This window comes from Haemaphysalis longicornis, unplaced genomic scaffold (genome assembly GCF_048455015.1).
Source record: "Haemaphysalis longicornis isolate Haplotype H1 unplaced genomic scaffold, Haemaphysalis longicornis Haplotype H1 scaffold_3, whole genome shotgun sequence".
Taxonomy (NCBI): domain Eukaryota; kingdom Metazoa; phylum Arthropoda; class Arachnida; order Ixodida; family Ixodidae; genus Haemaphysalis; species Haemaphysalis longicornis.
In genome coordinates this window covers 38,915,266-38,926,497 of record NW_027526335.1, presented here as the reverse complement: position 1 = coordinate 38,926,497, position 11,232 = coordinate 38,915,266, and positions in this window count along the sequence as shown.

Sequence of the window (11,232 nt, the reverse complement as noted above, 5' to 3'; positions counted from 1 at the left end):
TTTGGCAATGCGAATCTTGTGGAACGTGTTATATCCGGGCATTTTAAGAATAGCGTGTCCTTGTTCCTGATAGCATTATGATATCACTTGAAAAACCTAACGATGAAAGTAAGGCATCTAGCTCGTCTACTTTGCCGCAAGCAGATTGTGTGTTTAAGTGGAAAAAAGATGTGCACCTTTGCTTAGAACTGTAAAGATTAGTGACATCATTTATAGTCAACAAATTGTAATTCGTGTCTTGTTGTTACAACAGGAGCAATATCTTGCGCTATCAATTGTGGCTATATAACGTAACATTCGAATTAACATTTGAACCGTTTAGCGTGTAAACAAATTTGTTTCTAAGTGCTCCTGATTTACCTTGCAGCGTTGTGAATTTTCATACGAGCTTGAGACACCAGTTCTGCATGGGCAGGAGGAGTGCCTTGCTCTTGAGGAGTGAAAGCGGGCTTCCGTTCGCATCCTGCAAAAGAAAGAAAAGAAAAATGGAAGTTATAATGTCAGCTGAGGCATACTGTGTTTTTCAGGAAACTAGCACAAAGAAGCTTTGCAGTTTAATGTGACCATGAAGGGGACGTACAGCTTTGTTTAATCGAAAGGTTAAGGAGTCCACATCTTGCTGCAATTTTGGCTGATGAAAATTTTGCAATCATCACAAAAGAGTAATTGCTTCATGGAGTGGATTCAGTGTTGTACGGAACGGCGTTACAAGGAACGGTGTTACTGGAACTAGTTTTTTTTTTTTGGAGGAACGGAGATATGCCACCGTTCCATTGAGGGTCGGTGGAACTGTCACGGTAGCTCGTTAGGTTTTTTGAAGGGGTCCTCAAATACCTTCCGCCGATGCGTGGATGTACATGTAACCAAATAAAGCAATGTATTAGCAATCTCCTCCCGCAAGAATTTTGTTAAACCGATGAGTATTAGCTGAGAAATCGTAAATCAAAAACCGCGCATTATCGTCGCGCCGCGTTTCCTCCTCCTTTCTACTTACTTTCCGCCGTTGACGGCGCGAAAGCCTTCCCTCCCATGATGCTGAGCTCCTCAGCGGTGGCGTACTTCCGCTATTACGCTGCTCAGACTGCCGTCTGCTACGGGCAAGCTTTGTTGACACCACGAATCCCGCACTCCGCTCAAGGCTGGAAAAGCGAACGAAAAATCTGGCCGCATGTATGCCGGCCTGGCCTGGCCCTTTCGCGGTGTACGTCGCTGCAGTTGCTATCGGCGGCACGTGACTTTTTATCGGCGGCGAACTCGCATCAACACAGGGAGGATCGTGCGCTCGTTCTCTTTGATGCACCGCGCACTATTTATCCAAAAAGCGCCTTATCAGATGTGGCCCCGCTGGTGCCGGGTCTTATTTTGCGGTGGTGGTAATTCCTGCCGGCGGCATGTGAAAAAGACATTTTAATTGATTGATTGATTGTGGGGTTTAACGCGCCGACGCAACGCAGGCGATGAGGCGCGCCGTAGTGGAGGGCTCCGGATTAATTTTGACCACCTGGGGATCTTTATCGTGCGCCGAAATCTCGTACACACGGGCGTTTTTGCTTTTCGCCTCCATCAGAAAAGCGGCCGCCGCGGCCGGGAATCGAACCCGCGACCTCGTGCTCAGCAGCGCAACGCCTTAGCCACTGAGCCACCGCGGCGGGTTGAAAAAGACATTTTAAACCGATACAGAACCCGTGCACAAAACACTTTAATCATGTGACCAGTTGAGCTTGGGGCGACGCGTGGTGGAGAGCGGCAACGTAGGGAAAGCATGCTCCGCCGCGGCTCTGAGCTTTCTAGCGCTGGAGCGAGCGCCATATCTTTGACAATCTCAAACATATGTTGCCTTGGCAGCAAGGCACAAACCACTCTAGAAGTCAGTTACGGTTCCGTGATCCCGGTTCAGCTAGGGGCCCCACCTCGCGACATGTGCACAGTGCAGGCGTACCACTCGCTCCCATTGGGAAGTGCGCGATGCGTTTGGCATTACAGGAGGCGATGGTGTGTGTGTTGTGGACGCCTTTGTTTCGCAATAAAATGCGACGTTGTGCTTCTGGGGCGCATAGGGCTTCCCATGGTCTTGATTATCTTTCTCGAGTGACGTACGACTCAACCTCGCATGGGGTATGTGCAGTGTGCTTGGCTAAAAGCCATCTCGGCTTGTGCGCCAGAGTTAAGTGACTTGCTGTTCGTCCCCGCAAACCGCGCGCGAGGTGAGTGCCGAAATTACGACGGGAAGGAGGAGGCAACCCATCGTCTGTCAATCGCGGTTCAGACTTGCAACGCATGTTGTGACATTGTGTTCCTTCGAAACGCATCTCTGGATTGTTTTGAAGTTGAATAAAAGGTGTGCGTCAAACCCGGGCATTCGGCTCAGGGCGTTCTCTGCGATTGCTCGAAAGAAACGGGCTTCAACGCTTTCTTTATGGAACGCACTCAGGTAAGAGAATATCCATGTAGTGTTATGGCCGTGTTACATTCAATACAAACGGTTAAGCGTTTGTTTACACTTGTTTCGTTTGTCGTAAAATGTCCAAACACTTCGGCACTACGCTGGCAGATCAGCCGTCGAGCCGACGCTGAGCCGACGACTCATCTTTGCCGGAAGTGCGTGAAAACGTCGCCCAATAGCAGGATGTGTAGCTCATGACGAATATCTGGGAATCGATGACGTAGACATGTGAAGATAGCGGCTTCCAAAAACACGAAGGGAAGGGTGAGAAAAAGCGACAAACCTTGCAACAAAAGTGTGAGCTTTCCGCTGCGCGTAAAAGAGTAATACTTGGCACAGAAGACGTTGACGACCCAATCTAACGATTGCGCGAAATCATTTAATGTGCTCAAAACGCCTTTCAGGGCCCCTTTAAGGAACGGCAGGAACGGCGTTCCAGCCGTTACATCGCTAGGAGTTGGCTGTTTTTGATGCCAAGGATCGAGTACAAAAAGTCACAAGTCGCTACGGCGTTTCTCTTCCTATAAGCTGGCCAGTTTGCCCGCACTTCAGCCGTACGTGCTTCCTCGAAGGTCAAATGCAGAAGAATAACCACGCTGTAGGCCGCAGCTTGTGCTTGCTTTTATGCTGGTTGAGCTTACGCGGCGTTCGATGGGTGAATAGGGTAGCCGCGAGAATGCTTCTCACCTGTCATCGTTAGTCTGGGGACGCCAGGATGCGCGTCTGGCCGATAGAATTGTTCCCTGGCGAAGAAAGATATCCTAAAGCCCGTTCTAAATGGAGCTAATTTCGCCTGCGAATCTGCTGGAACGAACATTCGCACTTGCGAAGTTCGCAATGCCAGGAATTGTCGTCTACATGGGCCCTGCGAACGCCGCAATTTTTGCATTTCAGATGCGCCTTGTTTGCAGACTGAATTAAGTTTGCCACCAGCAAAGGTTGTTGTGATTTTAACAAGGGTGATTTTATTTTACTTTCTTGGCAAGTTGTTTCTGCCTGGTTTGCCGGAAATATAAGTTTATTTGCGGTTTTATATAAGAATCGCCAATTCTTTATCGATATACGCACACACAGCAGAGAAGACAAACGTTTTGGTGTGTCCGCGCTTTTGTCGCGCTCATACAAGCAACGCCATCTAGTTTCCAAGCGTGCAAGTGGTGCCGAGCTGCGCTCCTATTGGCCGCAGGTCCGGCCCCTCTACGCCGCACACGCCGCACGAGCGGCGTTTGCTCGACCGCTTCAAATGTTTGGCACTTTGCCGCAGCATTAAAAAAAGGTGGCTTTGCCGCACGAGCGGCGCCGCATCAGCCAATTCGCAGGCGAAATCGCTCCATGTAGTACGGGCTTAAGAAGGGATCCGGACATTTCGATGTCGGACATTTCGGTGCAGGACCTTTCGGTGCGGACATTTCTCTGCACGGACATTTCGGTGCACGACGTCTTGTAGCAGACATTTTCAGTCACGGGATGTCCCAGGCATTTTAGATGCAAGGCATCTCTTACACTCGGCCTGTCCCGCGTTGACCGGCGTAGTCCGCACTCCTCATTATGCATGCGCAAACTCTCCTCTGTTCTTCTCTCCGATAGCTGTGCGTTATGCGCTCTCTCCGGCTCATTATCATAACAACAGCTGGCGCGCTTCGCCTACGTTCGCATGTGCTCCGGCGCGCTTGTGCGCGCGTGTGTGAGCATGCGGAACTTTCCTCCGCTGTCTCCTCTCCATCAAGCGCGCATATAAAGCGGTGAGCGCTCGGCGACCGTTCAGTTAAGCGCGCACTTTCGCTCGACGCAGTTTCTCGACTCCGCTTGACTTTGCTCGTGCTTAGCTTGACCACGACGGCTCCGTTGAATCTTCTGATGAAGGCGGTCTTTACGTACTTGGAACTCTACGTGTGATTGAGCATCATTTAAGGTTCACTACACTTCAACCACATTTGGGTAACCAACATAACGGAAACGTGAACTGAACCCCGTGAGATGCCTTGCATTACCCCAGGGTTCCCCTCGTGGGAAGGTGGCGGAATGTTTTTGAACATTCTAGCTTTAATATTGTAATTTCGTGACTTGATATGATTTTACGTTCGAGACTTGTTCTGGCACCGCCGTGTGTCGAAACGAACGCTAAACCCAGGCGGAGCATTGCAACGTAAAACCCAATTTCTGTAGTAGATGGTAAAAATTAACGTTGTTGATTTGCATCCGCTCAACCTTGTTCTTTATTTTAACATTCACGTAAACAACCCTAATACTTTAAGTGTTACCAAAGCACTTTGCTTTCACTTCACCAAACGATGCATGACGCTGCTGCTTTTAGTTCATTCCTCCTTCCGCTCATCCCCCCCCCCCCGAGCAAAACTTCCGCAAAAAAAAAACAGCAGAAAAACGAGGTCGATTAAGCGAGTGTGCATAGTGTTTTAATTATTTTATCACTCAATCTCGTCTTCGTTGCATTCGGTGTCGGCTCTACTTAAAACTAACCGCCCAACGATCGCACTTACGGTAGCTTTACTTTGGGGAAGGGAAGGCTGACCCCCGCCGGCTACCAGCCCCCATGGTATAGAGAGAAGGGTGTGACTTGTGCTTCACCATTGCGTCAACTGGACTTCGAAAACTTGAAGACGACTGTTGCCGCTCCCGTCAGACTAGCCTATTCAATTTTTTGCTCCTTATAATGGCAGAAAGCGATGTATGTCTGGGGTGTCCATGATAAGCGCGACTTGAAGATTTAATTCCCAATGGGGCGACTGAAGTCGAAGAAAGAGCTATTCCTGTAGTGGGGGCACCGTCGGTAACATATGACCGCGACGCTAGTAATGCCGTAGCCAGCAAACGATAGTAGCCATTGCGTTCTCAGCAGCTTTTCGGGTGGCTTTTTGTTGCAAATAATATTGGTTTCGTGAGCTCATGGGGAATTTAAAGCTTTTTCCTGTATCACTGCGGTGACGCTTCGGAGACCGTGAACTCCGCCACCCCTGTGGAATTTTCAGGGGAATTCGAAAATAACATGACTGAAACAGAAATCTGGGCGATATTCAAGCGTACAGGCGGCGGGGTGGGGGGGGGGGGGGGGGGGCGTTTGGACAACGAATTAAAATGTGGTGAATGTAGGCATGTAAACATAAAACTAACGTTGGTTTTTCCGAACAGGGTGGGTGGAATTTGTATGCACAACCCGTACGCGCTTAATCAGCATTTAGGACATATAGTAGCTGCGGCTGTTTTCAAAAAGGCTCCTTCTTCGCCCACGACAATATTCTAGACCAGTGTTCGCAAATTCATTTTAGCAAGGCAGCCCAGCCTACGTAACACTCTTCACAAGGTTTTCTGCATTCTAGGGGGCTAGCTAATGTTTGATATGTTTTTTATATTGAGAGTGTGCATGTAATTCATGTAATTTGAGGGTGTGTAATTTAAAAAATAGAAAAAAGGTGCTAGACCATCGTAAATACCGGTTTATTGTCCTAGATAAAAAAGATCGAACATAAATTACCAACCTGTCGTAAACGAAAAAAAATACGTGTGCTGAAGAATTCAATCGGCTGCATAACAGGGGTCCCCAGAAAGAGGTATTAAACAAAAATATATAAATGTAGAATTTCAAACAGTACCTGGCAAAGATCAAACATGGCCTCAATATAAAAATATATTCAGTGCTCTAGATATTTGTCTATAACCCACATTAAGCGGAAATAAAAATATAACGGCTATCGCAAACAGGCAAGCACCGGATGATTTGGTCGCCGGAAAGTGTGCGCACAGAAATGTCGAGCACCGAACGAGCTTTCGTTCCTATTTTAGAGGAGCGTGTACAACACTGAGTGGATTTGAAATTATTGGCGTACTGCACCTTAATATCATGTAGTAAGGGCTCACTGACATATTTGAGGGTGCAACCAAATATTAGCAGTCCGAACAGTGACACGACGAACCGTAATGAGAAAACCGGAAAATTGGAAGTACTGATCCGGCTTAAAAAGCTCTGCAAGGCTGTTTATGTGTTAATGCACAATGTTGTAGCAATGAGCTTTGTTGTATGGATGAATAGTCCGGATTATTTGAACTTGTTTGTATCCTCAGTACCCTATTAAGAAAATAGAAGGTGCAATTTGCTCATTTTGTTATTGGAAAAGTTTTTTGGGGTTCAACTGAACAGGCATTAGCTTCATACGCGAGAAACCCAGGTTTGATCGCGACCAGGGGAAGCGGTTTTCTATTCGGAGATTCTGTTTGGTTGCGTGCCGCCGTAATCCCGTACGAGCTACAAATACCAGCCGGGCCCTTGAAGTGCTTCACACTTAAAACGACAGGATAGAAGCTATCTCGCAACATCTTTTGTGCAACGAATCATCTCATTATATTTGCAAAGCATAATGATGAAATGGCTGGCATAGCCAAACTGTTGATAGGTGCTTGTCTGGTCATTTTTGTGATAAGTCAGTAGCCTATTATGAGAGAGCCTTCTTTTTTAGGCTTGTCTGTCGGTATCACGATATGCCTGTATCTAATATTTTATTTTGTGTTAGACTTGGCCGAGAGATAGATAAATGTGCTTTTGGCTGCTCGAAAGTTTTGGGTTTTCAATACCGGTCCTCAAGCTTCTCAACAGCAAAAGTGGCCGCCCACCCACAAGGTTTTGCTAATAACCTTTTAAAGCTGCAATTTTTTTTGTGTACGTGCGGCCTGTCTGATGGCATTTGTGGCTTAATAAATATTCATTATGTCTGGTATATTTCAATAAAAATAGAAACAGAAATGCAAGAATTGCTGTTGCTGCTGTCACTGCTTCGGATGGTTGCTGCTGCTTCATGTTCTGTTTGCTGCTGCTGCTGTTTCAAACCCATGCTGGCACACGTAACATATTCAAAATACCAAAAAAGGAAGTCAATGTCTTACTAGCAGGTCTGAACGGCCCCGTGCCTCGGCCTAATACCGCATATATCGACGTGGCACATTTCCGTGCCCCGTATTCTTCTACTCATTTTAAAGCGCCATGGTTAGGATGTGCTGAACAATATTTTGCCGCGGGTTTTATTTTATTTATTTCAAAAAAACCCTAAAGGCCCTCTGGGGAGGGTATTACATAGGGTAGGGGGGTTACAAAGGTGTCACATAAACTAGAACAAAAACAAAATAAACACAAGAACTAAAAAATGGTACAAATCATTAACATTGCTAGAGTGAAAACAAATACAAAAATTAGGTAGAATAATAGGAACAGCTATTGGTACAGGAACTAGAACAAACTACACCGATTATAACCACATGGTATATTACAACATGTCATCTGACAAGGCAAGAACTGAATGAAATGACGCATGAAATGATACATATTATACATTGATATTTTTGCTCAAAGCATTAGTAAATTTCGTGGTATTAGGTTCAGTAACAATGTTTGATGGTAGATTATTCCAGTCTATTGTGGTACGAGGAGCAAATGATTCGGCAAAAGCAGCGGTATGACATGTGATGCGTTTGATTTTGCATGAGTGATCTCGACGCGGAAAAATGGCGGCGGGTTCACACATAAATTCGTTATGAAGGCATGCATGGTAGTACAGTTTATGAAATAAAGTTAAGCGAGATATGTTGCGACGATGCGATAAGGTTACAAGTTCAGCACGATTTTTTAATTCGGTTACGCTGGTATAGGGTGAGTAATCAGAAAAGATGAAGCGGACAGCACGGTTTTGTAAAGCTTCTAAGTCATCATAACCCAGAGAAGTAATTTCGACAGATGTTACCGTGTGCCGCATCACAATGGTGTAACTGCCTAAATTCGTTTCCCTTGTTGGCTCGGCACTCGGAATTTCAGGCTCGAAGCTGTGAAAGACCTAGTGTGCAAAAAGGTGGCCACTCTTATGGTGCACTTGTAATGGTTGCTGATGGTGGGGTGATAAATTTGTGATACAAGCTGAAATTATGAAAACCATCCTTCCTCCCGGAAAATGGTAATATCCCTGATTGGCTCGAGTAGTGATGGTGGTTAAAATGGCACAGAAGAGAGCATTGTTGGGTCACCTGAACAGGACAAGTGCCAGCAGGGGTGATCAGCGGCGTGTAAATAATTCGTGAGCTGCATGATATAGCTGCAGACGTCTAGATGGCCTGATTTCAAGAAAGGTACAATAAAAATGGGTACTGTTCACGTTTTTGGAGTAGGGTTTTCAACTTATGCTTACAGTGGTGGACGGTGGACCGCTGCATCCTTAGCTGCCTTTCTGCCCTCAGTTGTTCATGTAGGGCAGCTGTCACTGTATCATGGGTTGAGGATTTTGGCAGTTCCTGACTTCGAACTGCTGTTTTCTTTGGTGCCTTTCCCTTCTATTCGTAACCAGAAAACCCAGTTCAGAATATCGTTAGCATACCACAAGACAAAAATTTAAATGCAAACCTTTGCACATATCAGCAGTGCTCAAAGAAAGGTCTGTTTCAAACAACTTGGTTTTTATCGAATAGCTGTAAATGCTTTGCAGAAAATATTTGGCTTCTCATGACAGTGATGACAGTATCAAACCTATGTGTGCAGGATTAACTTATAAAGCGGCTATCTTACGCTGTGGTGTACTGTTTAGGGCGTTGAATAGCTTCGGGTATAGTCAGGTTCTATCCAATGGGGCTGTGTTTTAAATTGCTCTACATTCGGGGCGCACGCTAGATTTCCCGTACATTTTTTTTTCTCGCAATGTCGTGATTCGTCGCTTTGAGACCCAGCTTAAAATATTTTGATTTGCAGCCGCCCGCAGCGTTTGCTAAACAGGCGCGAGTATCACTGCGTGTATCTGGAAGAAGCACAACTTGCATCCGGGATACCACTTAACTAGAATCGAACATGCGGTAACAGTAAGCAATGACGCAACACGGCGTTCGCAATAAGACGACGTCGTGCGCTCGCTGCTTGGAGCTGTCGAAGCTGCGGGAGTTCTACCATTCACCGACGTGAACGTCAAATACGTCGAGCTTCGCCTGGGGCGGCCGCGTAGATGCGCATTTGAGGCACTCTTTCATGCCCGAAGTAAGAAAACGATATTCAAAGCAAATTGAAATCAAGGCTTCATTCCAAACACGACAGACGTCTTTAGCACGAAACATATATGTGAAAAGGGCAAGTACATCTTCGAGCAGACCACACGGGGAAGCGCGCCAAACTACGCCACCCGCATGCTATGCGGCTTCATCACAATGAGAAAGAAAGTAGCTGCTGATTTGGATGTTAGTGGTCGTTTTTGAGCGAAGCGCTTTGGGGAAACTTGCATGGTGGGCGTCCCTTTTTTCCAATTCTAGGTTCCGTGTCTACAGCGCCTTGCGAGGTGCGTTGTCTGCTTCTCGGGGGAAGCTGTAAAAGTATGCACTGCTGCAATTCAATCGTGCCGTCACACCAAAGATGACGCAATAAAGCTCATTACACGTCCGCTTTATCGTCTTTGGATCTTCTTTAGGCAGTATCACGCCAGCTAAGCAGTTACAATGATAAACAAGCCGGCTTCGCCAGGTGGAAGTCCGCAACCGTACCTGATTAGGGCGATTCCCGCGACGGCCGCTAGGTGGCGAGCGCAAACAAGGATCGTCAATAGCCCGTGTGCATCTATGTAAAGTAAACATACCCACGTTGCTTACGAAATAAGGTTGATTAGTTTAGAATAGACGACTTTATAATATGGGTTCTATCTCGAAAACCAAATATAGTACTCCATTCAGTCTTGTGGTTCTGGCTAATGTTTGACATAGACCGCAAGGTGTAAAATTTTAATTAGTTCGTTGCAATCTTCGGCCTCAAGCAGCCGTGCAGCGCCAGAGAATTGCACGAATATTAGAATCACTTATTACGACAAAGTTATGAAACCTTTTATAGAAGGAAAGGGCAAAGAGTACGCAACACATTGGCGGAATAGCAAGAAGGGCGCTAGAAAATACTACAAGTTAGAATTCCCCTTCACATCACACTTGCGTGAGGCAGACTCAAGAACTGACGGACCAGGAATAAGTTTAAGCTTTAGAGATGAACGCAAAAGCAATGCGACGCCATCTCAGTTTTTAGAAAATCGACCGGCATTGAGGCGTAGCCCGGAGTGGTGATCTATTTCGCAAGCAGCTTCGTGTACAAACTGTACGAGGAGAAATCGAGATCCGAGGGTGATGTGGTTAGGAAACTGATTGGTTACGCTTCTGACGCTAATAGTGCAAAGGGAAACTTGTGGCACCCAACGCAAGCAGGGCGTTCGGTGTGCTGTGCGGCTCTTGATTATTCACGTTCCAAAAAATGCTGAAAATCCTGGATCGGTCATGTGCAGCAGTTCGTTCGCTTGCAAGCGCAACGCTCTCTGCGGCGTTCCTCTCCCCCCCACCCCCACCCCTGCGTATACATGGTTTGAATATGACGTCACCACCACTCGTTCTAGTGCACTGCTCTTACCTTTCTCAGCACTCTTCCAGATAGGGTGGCACATACATTTACAGCCTTACCCGCCGCGGTGGCTCAGTGGCTAAGGCGTTGCGCTGCTGAGCACGAGCTCGCGGGTTCGATTCCCGGCCGCGGCGGCCGCTTTTCTGATGGAGGCGAAAAGCAAAAACGCCCGTGTGTACGAGATTTCGGCGCACGATAAAGATCCCCAGGTGGTCAAAATTAATCCGGAGCCCTCCACTACGGCGCGCCTCATCGCCTGCGTTGCGTCGGCGCGTTAAACCCCACAACCACACAGCATTTACAGCCTTCGATATCGCACACGCGCACAAACTACAGTTACGCCAGGGCAAGCTTTGGACAATTTGCCGTAATGTCACTGTAGACC